Raw genomic sequence first — 17117 nt, 5'->3', positions numbered from 1 at the left:
AATGTCGTGTTAAATAATAAATAATGGTACTTCTCTCTTGAGTATTTTCGTGTTTTTTTTTTAATTTATGAGCACCCTGTATATCTAACCTAAGATATTTGTATGACAGTCTCATTTTTTCGAGAGGCAGAACTTTTTATAAAGTGTGAAATTTTTCGATAAAGTCAAAAATAAAAAGGTTTCTTCTCTTGACTCTTTTTGATCTAGTTACTTTTAATGTTTCACAATAATGTAAAGAACATTGCACCTTTTAATTGTGCAGAGAAACATAAAACGGTTATGTTATTTATATTTTCTACTTATTTGGTCGAAACTAATTGTTGGTGTGTAAAAATGAGGAATATTAAAGAATTACAAACTTAATTTTATATAATGTATACATTATATAAATAAATAATTCCCTCATAATCGAGCCGCGCGAAGGAAATTCCTTTTATTTATTGCTTATTAGTTCGCCGGAAAAATCCGCGAAATTGCTATATGGATATCAAATAAACCATGGAACAATGGAGTGCGGTGGGAGTGTATATTAATAGCGGGGTCAAATAAGCTAAGAGTCGAACACAGTGTATATTAATAATTACGATGGAATGTCCGAGAATGCGCGTCTTGCGCATCCACTGATTGTATTCGTGTAATTACATATTCGTGGGTTATAATTAACCCGCTGAGAGGAGTCAATGATCCGGGGAACCGTTGTTAAACTTTTAGAATCGGCCGATGCTACTTCACACACGACGATGGCTCTGCACGATACGAGTAACAAAAACACACCCCCCTGGATGTGTTCCGGGTACTGTAATGCGATGTTGATTCTATAGAATAGTGTGGAATGCCTCGTGACTCCATGTTCGTCTTCTCATGTTGTTTGTTAACTGTTTGTTAATGGTGTATTGTACCCATAATCGATGTAAAATTTGAAATTTTTAATACGGGGGTTGTTGTTAAACACCTAGTACAGTCCTTACAACACATTTACTTCAACATAATTTTTTTCCTAAGTATACTTAGTTCGTTTAAAGTCCTGACAGGACATCTGGGTCTTCTTTTATTTCCTATGTCTGTTAACGACATTACAGTTTATCTAGTTGTCATAAGTTAATGCTGAAAACTTAAAAAACCATTTCCTCGATTTCGAATATTGATGACTTTATACAGGGTAATTCACAAAAAATCCAGTGTTAGTTTGCGATAGTGTTTACATTACTTTTCAAGTGTCAAAAATGGCTTATGTGTATAGCAACTCGGAGCTGATGGATATCGTTTTAATTTATGGTAAAACAAGACAACATTAGTATTAATCCGTATAAACTGGGTACGAACGGACCCAAATGTGTCAACACGTCGTTGGACATAAAACAGTTGTTGTAACATCAGGTATACCAAATTATTTTATTACTTAAAACCACAAATTAATTTTATTAATTAATAATAACAACAGCGGAAAATTCAGTTGAATTTGCTGATATAAAATAGGTGTTATAAAATTTTATTTATTTCTTTCCTTAGGAAAGAAATTCTTCCAATTTTTTGTAAGTTCATCTTTTATTACACTTTGCGCAAGGTCGGATCAGTTTCCAGTGCTTTCCAAAAGTGGCCTTTTTGATTTTTTTTACAAAATTGTATTTGTAAGAGTCCCCTCTACATTCAACAATTTTTTTAATAAATAGTTGTTTGGTGCGTAGAAAATTATTTACATATAAATATTTCCAAATACACGGTTGTCTCCTATACGCGTAAAGTTAACCTCTTTTTTTCAGTTCAATTGCTTTCATTTTATAATAATAATAATAATATCTCTACTGCTCATTCTAACTACGAGAATTAGCCCAGAAGTCGGAGACTTGTGCGGGAGAGGAGGCGGCATATTATTATTACGCAGGCCGCATTTGCGCCCAGGAACGACTTATGTTGGTAGGCCCTAACCACCATTCAGTGCAGGAATGAGGGAAACCTGGAAAACCTCATTAATTAGGGGGGTGGTCAAATGCCAACCGGTGTCAATATCTCACATTGACCCAAGCCAACATTCTTCCACCCTACCATACCTGCACAGAGGGTGCCAATCCTCCGTACAAACATAGCCAATCTTCGGTCTACCTGCCGCGGGATTCGAAACCCGGGCAGATCGACACATGGATTTAAGTACTAACGCCTTGCACTGTGCGGCTATCGACCGTGTGTATGCGTAGATATATTCGTTCTAATCTAGAATATTGCTCTCCTGTTTGAGTTGTAGATGTTGTCATGTACATTATTTATAACAATTTGATTCTGTGGAAAAAAAGATTTTAAAAGTCCTGGCGTTTCACTCTGATAGCATATTTCCTGCTATTCCAAACTTTTGTGAATTCTTTTTTGTTTTGTTACACAATAATCTTTTCCTGAGTCAGCAAATTTTTTTAATAGTTAGATCAGCATATTTTTTGTTATGCTGATGATATTAGTAGAGTTGTTTCAAAATCTCATGAGCCGCGAAATGCGTGAAAGGTGTGGCGTATCCACATAATTCTTCTAATAAGCACGTTGTGAAAACATTGACTCAGAATTAGACCACGTGCCTCATTACAACCAGAAATAAACTAAAGCGCTCAGGCATCAATAAAGTCAACTGGCGAACGTTCGTTATATATATATATTTATTGCTTAAATTAAAATAATAAAGAATAGAGCATTTTATTATGATATTTGTAATCGGAGCAAAGGCTTGTTTACGCTACGAGAGCTAGATAGACTGTGAATAATGGATGTAATGTTTTTAGGATGTAGAATAATTTAGGCGAATGCCGGAATTATGTTTCTGCGCATATCAAGGTCAAAGCTCATAAGATTTTGAAACAACTCTGTCTTTGTTACCGATCATAAAATTTTAAAGTTAGAACATAAGACAATACTCTATTAATAAAATACTTACAGGATGCTACTTTAAATGGGGTTCATATTTATACAAAGGATAGCTTTGACTTGTAGAACCATATCATAAGTTAGTTTTCTCAAGTATCGTTGTGAAAACTGTTTTTTTAACCTTCTTTATAAATTTCATACCCTGCTGCTGAACTGGTCAGTATAACTTATAACTAAGCAACTCGCGAGAGCACACCCATTTGGGAGCTACGGCATGCACTGTTGGTAGATTAATAATGAAGATACACAAATACATATAAATAACTTTATAAAGTTATATAGGTACATACTAAATTACATAAAACACTCCACTAAATTTTAACATTTTAAATTTTACTGTATGTAGAAATTAACTTAAAAAACAGGATACTGGATTATGTATAATCAATTTCCATTTCCAATAAACCCTAATCCGTCAATGCAATGTACGGCGTAAGTCCGTCGTCGTAGCAACGCCGCATCTTACTTCACTAGATGTGTGTAGATGGACTTAACCGACTGTCTATTCAAAATTTTCTTTTAAGTATATTCTGATATTAAGTACTAATATAGGTAAATATAAGAAATCTAAATAAATACTTTTATAGTGATATAATCGTAAGAACCTCAGTAAGAGGAGTTATATCCAAATGATTATGAGATGTCCGACGGTTGACTACTTGACTCCATATCTCTTATTTTGATAAAATCGTAATATTTATTTGTACAATCTCATAATACATTATTGGAAAATTCACACGACATTTACATTAAACATTTCTTTACCTTTAAAAATCACAGCAGTGTGCAAAATATAGGGATACATGATACAGATTGTGTTTACATATAGGAAATAATTTGGGAGTCGACGAAGTAATTTTGACTATTAATTTTTTTTCTTCCGAGCTATATCAACTGTCTACGACAAATATCTAATACTTTGAGCCACATCTGAATATAGATATCTAACATTTTGAACCACGTTTGGACATAGATATCTAATTTTTGAACCCCGTTTGACTGCGGATATTCAGTATTTCGAATCACATCTGAATGTAAATATCTTCATAATAATCGGAGACACATTTGAATGTAGATATCTAATATTTTGTGATATATTGGAATGTAGAGATCTAATATGCAGATACATATTTTCATGTGGATATATAATATTTTTAACCACCTTTGAACGTACATACTTAATATTTTGAACCACATCTGGATGTGAAAATCTAATATTCTGAATCACATCTGAATATTTTGAGCCACATTTGAATGGGTGTATCAAATACATTGGGATATATTTGAATGTGGATATCTAATGTTTTGAACCTCATCTGAATGTGGAAATCTAATATTCTAAATCATATCTGAATATTCTTAACACCGTTTAAATGTGAATTTCTAATGTTTTGAGCTACATCTGAATTTGATGATATTTTGAAACGTATTTGAATATTGATATTTTATATTTTGGTACACGTTCTAAATGTGGATATCTAAAATTCTGAGCCACACTGGAATATCTCGAGTGACATTTGAATGGGTATATCAAATATATTGAGATACATTTGAATGTGGATATCTAACATTTTGAGCCTCATCCAAATGTGGATATATAATATTTCGAACCATATTTGAATATGGATATCTAATACTTTGAACCATGTTTGAATGAGAATATCTAACATTTTCAGCCACGTTTGAATGTGGATATCTAATATTTTGAGCCGCATCTAATTGTGGATATGAAATATTTTGAGACATATTTGAGTGTTTTAATACTTTGTGCCGCGTTTGAACGTAATTATCTAAAATTCTGAGCTACACTGGAATGTGGATATCCAATATTTAGAACCATCTTTTTCGATTCTCCGACATCATTTTTTCCCATTTGATGGAATTGGAAAAATATATAGATATTACTGGGTAGATGTAACCATGTCATTAAAATACTATGACAGTATTACTACAACTTGGATGAATCTGAACAATAATAATTATCCATGCATATTTCAATACATTTGATAACATAACACGCTGTTAACATTATCGGCCACCTAACTAAATCAGAGTGCGTAGCATGCAACAACAAAACAACTGACTGAAATCTACACATAATAAGAAAAATCGTTAGTACGCGAGACAAACCGATCTATGTCGCGACATAAATTCAGTTCGATATAAATTTATCATTCGTCTGAGCTGTGCTGAGTAGCTGTCCTTCGTGAAAGTCTCCATTATACGTGTAAGATTTAATTAATGGACGTCATCTAATGGGGACAGTTTTTGTTTATTTACGACAAGACAATCGAAGCCGAGGTGTGGCGTGTGTATAGTAAACGGAAAAGCTGGCAAGTTGAGAGTTACATAATCGAGAACACTTCTACACTTCACGAAACCTAACAATCGGCCAACGCATACCATTTCCTACCAGGATAAAGATAATGATCTCTTAGAAAGTTTTTCGGCGTTTTATTATTTTTTTGTGGCTTTGTGTTAGGGAATAATTTAAGTTTAATGCGTCTATAATAAATCCATCGCCATGGTACTTATTTAGTAAAGAACGACTATTATTTTCCTAAAATCAATTATGGATGTAATTACATAGCAACGATATTTTATTTTGTAGCTGAAGGATGATTTACTAATGTTTATAAATTTTGCATGTGTGGAATCTAAAACAAAAGGTGTAATTGAGTGCAATCAATACGTTATTAAGTATTTACTAAAGTCACCAATTTTTGTTAGAACACATTGGAACAATAAGGATTCCTGAAAATTATGAAAAATACTTACGTGTTTTTCCTACGAAACCGAGAGAGTTGCAGTAACCAAATATGGTCAGGACATAGCTAATATAATGCAAAAATATCGCCTTAATGTCAAAAATGTTGTCAAAAATGTTGCCTTGGCTGTGAAAATTCGAAATATTTGAATTCATTCAATTTTCGTGGACGAAAACATAAGGTTTTGAATTTTCGAAACCGAGACACATGCAGTAACCAAATTTGGACATTATATAGCTAATACAATGCGAAACATCGCTTTACTGGTATAAATGTTGTCACCGCCGGCGCCGTTCTTGGTGGTGAAAATTCGAAATATTTGGATTTATTCAATTTTCACATACATAAAATTATCTCTAAAATTTTTAACTATAGCCCCTATAATGTCTACATCACATGAAAGATAATTAATTTCTACACAAGATATACCAAATAAATATGAAGTTTTCAAAATCTACGGTCGAAAATTAAATATTCGATACCATATTTTTCCTCTTTATGGATATTGTATAAGGTTGTTCTATACGTGTTCTACTCACATACCGAATCTCAAATTGATATCTAATCGCTGGAATAAAATACAAAGGATCCAGCACAATCTTGCATCTGACAAATTTTCCATAAAAATGTCAATATCTCAAAAACACTAAATTTTAGGAACTATTGAAAAAATAAAACTTGTTTATTTGGTATGGTTGGATCCAGTTTTCTATAAGCTTTTCAACGAGCCCCCTCATGCCTTATATTTCCATTTGAAAAAAAGTAGGGGTAGCTGGGGGTTAGGGGGTTGAAGAGAAATTAATTATTATATAACTGAAAGATGGGAAAATATCAAAATGAGTTAACGTGTTTCGGCGTTTTAAAAAAAATTAACTCATTCAAAAGATATGAATTTTATTCCGTACTTCTGGCCATCCCTGTATACATATATTGAAAGTCATAGCATGGTAGGTCTTTCGATCAATGTAAAGATTTAGAATTTCCTTAAAACAAAGAAAAAAAATTATATCTCGTAAATGCGATAGTCAATTGTTTTTGGAGTAGGCGTGTCAAAACATTTTTAAGGATTCCTACAATTTCTATACTTACCTAAATACGGTGAAAAGAAGATTTTCCAATTTTTAATACATATGCTTAATGAACACCTAAGGGATTACCATAGGATAACCATAAAACTACACGTAGGGTAGAGAATGTCTACGGGGCCATAATTGGACATTCTACTATTTTGTATTACGATCATCAATCCGCTGATGTCTGTTCAGTGTCTTTTTAGGACGTTATGTAAATGTCCTTCCAGTGTGTACAGTTTATGTTTGCATTTGTAACATCTAGTTCAGCTGTTCACGTTTATTTCTGATCAACTTCATCTTCTTTCATTTCTACAAGAAGTAGACAAAAAATGGCACATGCTATATTTTGATGGAAGTCATTTTTCGGATCACAAAAATCTTCCGACCTTTAAGTCTTTGTTAACATTAACTTGCGCCATAGTCGTAGATAAAATTACCTAATTAATTAATTTGATTTCGGATTATTTCATTTTAAAAATCTCCATAGTACTCACGATTCTTTAACGAAAATATCAATATATAGTTGCAATGTTGATAAATACACATCCTTTTAATAAATAATTTATTATTTCAGTGCAATATCTACTACATTTTCTACCAATTATTTCAAGTTTTCTGAAGTCAGTTAGAAAAATACGCAAAATTAAAAATGGATAATCCCATAAAGTTGTTTGAATCTAAACTATTTTTTGAATAAATTGAAATGAATTTTTGACACAAGATTGTTAAAAATGCCGCATTACTAAGAATACAATAAGAACTGATATGAAATTTTAAATAACATACTGATGACCATGTCCACTTAATATGGAAGGGGACGCATACTAAGATAAATCCAGAGAATTACTAACTAATCTGAGGTATATTTTTAGAAAACTATGTAGTATTGTATAATATTTCAATTATCCTGTTATTATAACTGCACAATTACAGTAATTAGCAATGAAGTCGTAATTGAAAACGAATATGAAATAACTAGACTGAAACTTGTTAAGTCCTTTTAAAGCCTCACTGACCTAAAATTCTTTGGTACGACCGCTCGAGGTATTTGAGGGGACGCTCTGTTCTTATTGTAGGAACGCGCAGCATTTTGTCCAGGCTCTTTATCTCGTCAGATTGGATACAGATTGATTCCCGTATGACAAGTTGATTAAACCGCTTAATTAAGTTATTTAATTGGCACACCAGCGGTAAACCGCGTTCCAGTGTACCGCCACGGTTCTTTATAAACGTATATTAATGACTTTTTATTGTGTTGATTCGATTTTTATTCGAGGCACACCGCGCCAAGGTCATCATTGGTCCATTGTTCGGTACTAAATTTTTGAATTGTGTAGTAAATTGCTTGAAACAAATGTTCTGATGAATTAGCTATATGCATAGATGTATTAATGACGCCCTGGGGTTCACATCCATTTTTCTTCCATACCCTATGGAGAACAGAAATATTAGTAGATTTAATTTTTTTTTCAGCATATTCGAATATGAAAGCAGCGGCTTTTTTGTTAATTATTCACTAGTAATCTTTGGTTGAGTAAAGCACTATTTGTTCATTCGTTTTAACGGTAAAGTCACTCTTAATACTAGTTAAAAATCAATACACATTTTAATTGTTCGTCCCAAACTAGTAACTGTGTCATAAACGATTTTTATTCACACATATGAACCGTCTAAAGCGATACTTTTTCCACTAGAGGAATATTTCACTAGTAGAATAATGAAAAAATAATAAAAAAATAAAAATTATAATAAAAAAAAATTAATTTCCTTATTAACATTAACATTTACATTTATAGTAATAAACATTTCGTTTTTTTTGTTATATTAACTGTTATTTAACTTCCTTTCCGTTAATAAAAACCCTTGTAACATTGTTGCCATCATTTTCGGAACGCATAACATCTGCCGAAGTTAGTGAAGAATTTGCACAAGTTACAGATGTCTCTTTTTGTAAAGAACAGCTATATTTTCCTTGCAATACCAAGTTTGTTGGATATGGACTCCTCAACATAACTTTCTGCTACAGAGGAGCTCTTCCACCCACCATGCCGTTTGATGGTTATAAGATCAGCACCTTTATTGGTCAATAAAGTAGTTGAACTGCGCCTCATGCAATGACCAGTATATGCTTCTGGATTTGCAATATTCAGGAATGAAGCAACTATTGAGGGTATCTTCGCCAATGTGTTCTAACATGCTGAGAAGTACATTTTTGATTGATGTATCTTAAAAGGAATATGTCTTGTGTTAGGCGAATTGGGCGCAGAGAAATATATTTTTTGCATATTTCAACAGCATTCACGCAAAATTCTTCTTCTATCATTGTAAATTTTCTTGAAATACCTGTCTTGTTGTCAGGTATTGAGACAAGTAGGTAACTGCCAACGTCCTGTATGTCACAAATTTTCAAATTTGTCAATTCACAGAATCGACAGGCACCAGAAACCCCCGTTATTAGTGCAACCTAAAATAATTCAAAGTTCTCTATATACCTATCAACATGTAAATGGTAAAGAGATATTACCTTAGTCATTAAATATTCTTTATCGGAAGCCCTCGTAAAAAACTCTTCAATATGTGCTCTTTTCAATACAGCAGCTATTTTTGCTTTGTATCCTCTCGATTCACTCTTCAAATAAACAGTAAGCTTGTTATATTTTCCATAATCCATATTTTTGTAGACCTTTACAGCAGCCTTCATCATCGAATACTTCTTGCATTTTTTACCAAATTCAAATAAAACTGTTTATTAAATAATTTATAATAAATAACGTACCATAGCAACCAGTAGGTATATCATTGAGTAGGTACTAGTAAGAAATATCAAGTCGTGTGAATATTTTTTAATAAATTCCAATAATATGATTGTGGTGTGATTATGGCGTATTTCACATTTTTTTATTTCTTGTCTAGTAATATCGGTTCATGTTTACCTAATTGTATTTCCCAAATCTTTTTTAATAGTCTATCCTTATTCGCGTTATTTAATAGTATTCCTTAATATTTATCTACAAATGGAGTAATTACTTAGTCATATAACGTTATAGTTTTGTTTCTTTTTTTTTTATCATGTATATAAATTTGAATATGTTGAATAAATATTAGTAACATAAAGTTCCCACACTATTTTGTAAACGACCAATTAAAAAAGTTTTCTCGAGAAATTGCTATAAAACTTGATAACTAAATATAGAGAGCAAAAGGAAAAACATATCTATCCGTTCTTAAATTTACGCTAAAGTAAAAAAAAACTGTGTTTGGGTACCTACATCTAGAGCATCTTTAAAGATATTTTATTCGAATTTGATACTGAAAGACCGTAGGGTTGCTAAATTAAAATAATATATTACCTCCTTAATTTTATATAAAAAATCGCTAACAATGTTTTCTTAAGAAGTTATTTTTTTTTTAATTTTACAGTTAGGTGCCTTTGAGTAAAATGAAAAAATAGCTTTGAAAATAATTATTTCGTACTAAAATATCAAAATCTTTCTATTTAAAACAACTAAAATATAAGGGTAGCCCCTAGAAAAGTGAAATACAGCGTATATTAACAAAAATGTATGTATCATATGCAAAAGTTGTATATGTTATTGTATTTTAAATGTAATATAATTTAGCTCAAATGAAGTGAGATATTGGTAAATTTCTAATCTTTACAGTTTTTAAGAAAATAAACTTATATTAGAAGATATTGAAGGAATACACGTAATTGTTCCCCTCTAAATAAAACAGAGACGCAAAAATACAGTGGTTGACATTTTGTAAAAATACGAAGGAAGCCAGATCACAACATTTTCCTGGACAAAAATCATTTGGACAGATGTGTCCGATTTTTCAACGGTTGATGTTTACAATAGAAACATAATATACGGGGAGTAATGCCTATCCATTTTTTCGAGTTTTCACCCCCTGAAACGGCTATCCATTGTACTAGCAATGTCCTGTCAATTTTTTTTACTTTCGAAGTTCCATAATTATATTTGCAATATCCAGTAAATGGCTAAGATTATTCTGGATCATTCATGAGTTGTCACCTATTAGAACTAAAAATTTCGAAACCGGTATATGTCTGGTGGCTCGTCTGTTTTTCTGATACATTTCCCCTTATCGTAGTTGTTCCTAGGCTGATGGTAATATGACCCGGTATTTAAGTGGGTTGGTTTCTGTAAACGTGCAATCTTTGTTAACAAAATTAACGAAAGGATAAAGAATTTTGAGGAAATTAAGACATTTCCAAGGGCATCATTGATTAACAATTGACATATTAATATCGTCAGAATATTAAATTTATTTCATTTCTATTTGCTAAGTAAACGATATGGATAGAAATGTTTCCATAAGTAAAAATCTATATAAAATAAAAGAACTCATATAAAATAAAGACAGTAAATACCATAATTCGCTTTTTTTTGTTTATTGCCATAATTAGAATTAGAATATTTTGCATGTCGATGTTAGGAATTAAATATTCTGTACATCTTTTTGCGCGAAATGATCAAATATAAAAAAATGGCGAGATACATCTTAAATATTTTAGGCATATTTAAAAAAATATATTATAGAATAGAACACGAAATATAGGAATCACATACGCTTCTACGTTTCACGAATAAGTTTGAATTCATTTAAAAACTAGTTCAAAACTCGTAGAAATGTGTGTGTGTGTGTGTGTGTTTTGAAATGGCACCGGTTCATCACCAAATAGCCAGTCTTTAAACTCGTAGAAATAAATAAGTAGATTATCTAATTAAAAAAAATTACTACGTCGATACCAGCTACAGTAATAATAAATGTATAAATATGTTGTAAATTATGATGTGGATCTTTTTTTATGTGCAAGCAATAATAAAAACATAGATTTTTAAATTTCATAGTAATCAATCATTAACGATTTAAAACATTTATAACAATGTGTTATAACATGAGATAAATGTGTACCATGTGCACTGCGCCCACTCCATTGTGTTTGAATATTCATTAAATTTTTTATAACCACTGACAGCACACATTTAAGTCTCTCGAGGTTTCTGTAATTACACAAAATCTAATTAAACTTAATGGTTTTTATTATAAAATCCAACAAAAGATAACAACTGTATTTTTATTCGGTGCTTAATTACAGAACGGTTTCACTCTGCCTTCCTTGAAATATTAAATGCGCTTTCTGTTTCCTTATAAAGTCCGACGTAATAAAAATATTTTAGAAATTTTGATGTTTATCCTGTCCAGTACGTTACATCATTTCTTTACAATACAATGGACTATTGTTGACGTACCTATACCTATTGCAATACATTACGCTGTCAGTGCTCAACAGATTTTAAATAAATGATTATATTATTCACCGGTTTAGATGTTTCTTTGTACTTTGTTTCCAGCATTTTTTTAATATTTAATAAATGTGTTTATTTTATAGATGCATATAAAAAATAATGATTTTTTCCTAGAACAATTATTTATGTATGAATATTGTTTCAGGATGGTCATAGAGAAACTGAATTTGAACCTTCAACATTTATTGTTCTAAGACAATTACTAAAATTACTATTTTAAAATGACTGAATGCGAGGAGACATGTGAAAAAATAATTTTCAGGCAGATAGTAGGTAAACTATTTCAGAAAGAAAATACCCTGGTGCTGCACGCCTTCAGCCACGAAGAGGTATGAAAATTCACTGATGTTTTGAAAAATGTCACCTATGTTTCTAAAATTTACTCGTCAAAACACACAGATCAGACGATTGTTACCAAGAGTTATCTGTTGCCTCAGACGACGACGCCAACGTTAGTCCAAGTATTATAGAGAAATGCTTACAGAAATTATTACCTGGACAAAAAAAAAATATGACCATATAGGAAATTAAATTTTAAATCGAGTTCCTTGTTCTTTAAACTCGATCCAAAATGGCGAACATAGTTAAAAAAATTGCAAAGTTGCAAAAAACGGTTTTTCTAAAATAACTAAAAAAATATAGCACCGATTGAAAAATTTTAGATGAGAAAGTTGTAGGTTTAAAAAGATTTTTGGAAGTATCGATTGCTTTGTTACTTTTCGAGATATATCGAAAAAAACGTTAAAAGTCGGATACTGCCTGATATTTGTTGCAAAATTTTTCTTCACTGTCGACTTTTTTTATGTGGATTTTGAAGACAAACGATTTTCGATGTTACTAGTAAGTTTTAATTTACTTCTTAACTGTTTTTTCTTGAATTATGTAAATTTTGTTGGAGCTACTTCTCCTCTCTAGCGTTTTACCAAAAAACCCAAGCCGTAACTAGTAAATAAACATTTGTTTTTTTCACCTTCTGGAAATTTCTAGTGTTTGTTTTTCCTTAAGGTCCCTTCACATAAATTCCAGTCTTTGGGCGTCCTTTTTTCACAACACTTTCACTGCACTTCTTATATCTAATACATTTGTTACAATGTCCTTTTATTTTTAACATATAAATTTATTACTTATTATTAAATATTCCTTATTTTCTGTTCTTTTTTCTAGGTCATTTTCTGGTACTTGTAAAGCCANGAAATTCTCATATCTAGATATTTCCTGATTACGTCCTTTTTTTATAGACATCGATTTAGGCATTCTTGAAAATATTTATTTTATGCTATTGCAGAGAAGGTACCTAAGTACTCTTGTTTAATTCCAAAACATAGAAGCATTTCTAGTTTACATATGGAATCTATCAAATATCCCAAAATTTACGCTGACTAATTTTAAGTCGTATTTAACATTCCTTAATATTAAAAAAAACACATTAATTTTATAATAATCATAATACTTAAGAGCAAATCAATACTGAACAAAAAACATTAAAAAAGTAAATGTAATGGCTGGCCATGTTAACTGCAAAACTCACTGCCAACAAAGATATGTGCACTTACTCTCGAAACAATAACCAATTTAAGCTTAGGCTACCCAGCTTCCAGCTTTGTTTGAACATATGGGCAATAGCGAGCTACGACGAGTAAACAATCCTTAATTCAGAACCAATACAGAGGTGTTTTTAAAGGGTGGATTATGAAATTAGTGATTACGTTTGGTAGAGTTTATTATTCCTATACAATAGTGTTTTATTGTCATAATAGGGAAATAAATAAATAAATAAATAATAATGAAGTTTTTATATGTGGAAAGGTTATACTAACAACCATTTTTATATTATGAAAAAATAAGTATAAATTCAATATTGTTTTTTTATCAAAGTGTTACTATAATTTTCCATTAAAACGCAATTTTTATAAATTTGATTTTAGAATGCTATTCATTTCAAAAAAATATTACAAGATACCATCCTCCAGATTGATAATGTATTTAGTTTTATTGAAAATGAATCAATTGTCTTACTAAACCACAAATAAGCACAAAATGACTTCAAACCGAAGTTCCGAGAATTTGCATATAAACAAATTATTGTGGGTGATATTCTCTATAAAGTATAGCATCTAAAATTGTAGCTCACTGGTATGGCATGCTACTGGTACGTTTACCCGTTTATTAACTACTCAATTATCTTTTATCTCAATTTTTTTGTCTGTTACTAATGTTTATCTAAAAATGAGTTTAACGACCTAGTAAAAGACACAACGATGTTGAAATATTTAATTCGATAATTTCCTACTAGGAAGTGTTAGATCCATTTGGTGTTTTATCATATCACAAAGGTAGGCAAATTACTTTTAATTTCTTTAATCTCAGAATGTATAAAAAATTATAGGTTTGATCAAAAATCCAAAAAAAATTTTTTGTCGGCCTGTGTTATTTATAACCGTTTCCAAAAAACAATACGGAAGCTTGTGCATTCTGTTGAATCCGTCGCAGACAGAGGTCATTCAACTCTCAAGCAAGTTAGATGGACAAAAAAATCAAGTACTCATACTACAGTAGGTACCCCAAAGAAAAATAAATTTATTTACTTGTCCGTTCACATATCAATAATTTTCTAACATAATCGTGACTGATTTATAGAAGGTGCAAAGCTTCCTACAGACACTGGTCTAGTATCGAATTGCCTTTTTAGCTTAAACGTTTCTGAAACAGCGGGTCTGCTCTTCCCTAAATGGGAAATTTGTTACGGCCATAAGATCGACAAATGGGATACGCTAAAGCACACACAGAAAATCCTTATTACGGGCTCTCGCCACTGTTTCTCGACCCGGTAGATCGAATCGGACATGCAGTAGGTACAAATAATCATTTTAATTAGTTTTGCGGAATCGGAACTGTTCATCCATAACAGCGGCACAGCCATCTGAAACAATCGTTAAAAGACAAAAGAAGTTAGAGCAAGTCCATTAGAATGTGTATATGGAAGAGTTTATGGTGGAGTGCTAACCATACAAAGCTATTTACCTACTCCAATTAAAGACTGATGAATGATTATTGTTCGGAAAACAATCCAACTTTCACCCGTATGCCGCGGGTCACCTGGTCTGTGTTAACACAGGCGGAAGATTTGTAGAGGAAATGCGACAATTTCATTTTGTAGAATTGGTGTTATGTGCTTAGCATATTTCTTGAATTTAATGAAGGTGGCAGGAAAAATATTCCATGTTTTAGTGGAACAGTTCTCTTCAAAGAAAATAATACGTTCTATGCAAAAACTACTATTTTTGCAAAAGACTTGAGTTTATAAAGTTTTACAGGAGCAAAAATAAAACATAAATTAATATTAAAATAATTGCATCTGTTATTAGTATTAGTTCAAAAGTTGAGGATAGATGTGGAGGAAACTTCGGCATATTGTTATTTTGTGTAGGTACCACATTAAAGCTTAGGATTGGTCGTTAAAACTTAACTACGGTTTACTGAAAGAATAAGGTAACCTCAGAAAATCTAATTAATTACGAAAATCAATGAGCTAGTTTCTTCTTTTCTTCTTCTTTAGTTCTAGACCTTAGTATATGAAAATACTGATAAAAAATAATGTACAGTTCTCAAAAAACAATAATATTGAGTGGGGAATAAAAAGAATAGTTTTGTGGAAAACAACAAAACAGATCGATTTTAGACAAATAAGCCTTTCGAGTTCTAATAAAAAAATCGGGGTAGCCATATTGGAGACGCAATGACGTCAAAATAATCGAAATGACTTCTCAAATCATATTTTTCTTGCGTTTTCCGCAAAATTTGTTTAGTACTCAACAATTCTGATTATTGTCGATACACAGTACACATTCATCTTATGGACATCTTAAAGTTGGTTACTCTGGATATTCTTTAGGGTAAATCTAGGAGAGATGTCGCACATTTTTTTAAATAATTATAAAACATATGTGAAATTGAAAATAAAGAGCAAAACTTCAGATTGCGTTAAAAGAGCTTACTAAGTTATAATATATGACTTCAAATATGACAAAATGTCGGAGATTTTGGTAAAAACTAACATTTTTTTTTCTTATGACTGCTTTATCTCACCTTAGGTATCGAGGAGAGATAACGCAGTATTAAACAATCGTACATTTTTATTTTTTTCATAAATTTGTATTAAAACTTCATATAATTTACGTTTGGTTTATTTTGAAACTTATTAATAATAATAAATATAAATACTCATTATTGTAGTTAGACACAGAAGCATATACTCTGAACGAAAACGTAATTGTTTTCGTATTGTTCTTTATTTCTTCTTAAAAAAAAATCTAACCATGAATTCGTAGCCTGCCTTGCGAGATATTCTGTTGAAATTGTATGGTAATTCTAGTTTTTCTGCTAACTCAAAAGCCATAAAGCGCATAAAGGATCTCGTAGGTACAAATCCATGTGTTTTCAATTTTTGCTTTACTAATTTATCCTATTGTGGGCTCCTAGTGTACTTGAAGGTCCAAACGGTTTAGTTTGAGGTCCTCACATTTCCTTCGGCGCGGCGTCGCAAAGTGCATTCGGGGTTATCGAATTCGCGACCTGCCTCAGGAATACCCATCTCATCTCTATCGATAGCACTGATTGCTCTAGACAACTGTTCTATTGTCCCCTCTCCTTTTCTAACGTTTCCATTTCTTTTATATTTCGTCGGTATGCTATAAACGATAAATTAATAACATTTCTGACAAAATAAAATTTTAAACGATGTGTCTATTATTGCGCCAACTCTCCTTACGCATATGTGCGTCAACTCATCTTACAATATAAGGTGAGTTGACGCAGCAACTTTTAACTAAATTCATTAGAGGAAATGTGTGAAATTGAGGTTAGAAATACTTAACTACTCATTATCTACAACAGAATCCTTGAAAACTTAATAAAAATATAAGTTAACGTACCTGTATATTTTCTGACTCTAAACGATGTAAAAATATTTAGTGTAACCTCAATAAATTTAACAAAATACTTTCACTAACACTATTCAAATATAACTGTATTTGATA

The sequence above is a fragment of the Anoplophora glabripennis genome, unplaced genomic scaffold (assembly GCF_000390285.2).
Source record: "Anoplophora glabripennis isolate ALB-LARVAE unplaced genomic scaffold, Agla_2.0 scaffold23, whole genome shotgun sequence".
Classification (NCBI taxonomy): Eukaryota; Metazoa; Arthropoda; class Insecta; order Coleoptera; family Cerambycidae; genus Anoplophora; species Anoplophora glabripennis.
Note: the sequence above shows the minus strand (reverse complement) of the source record.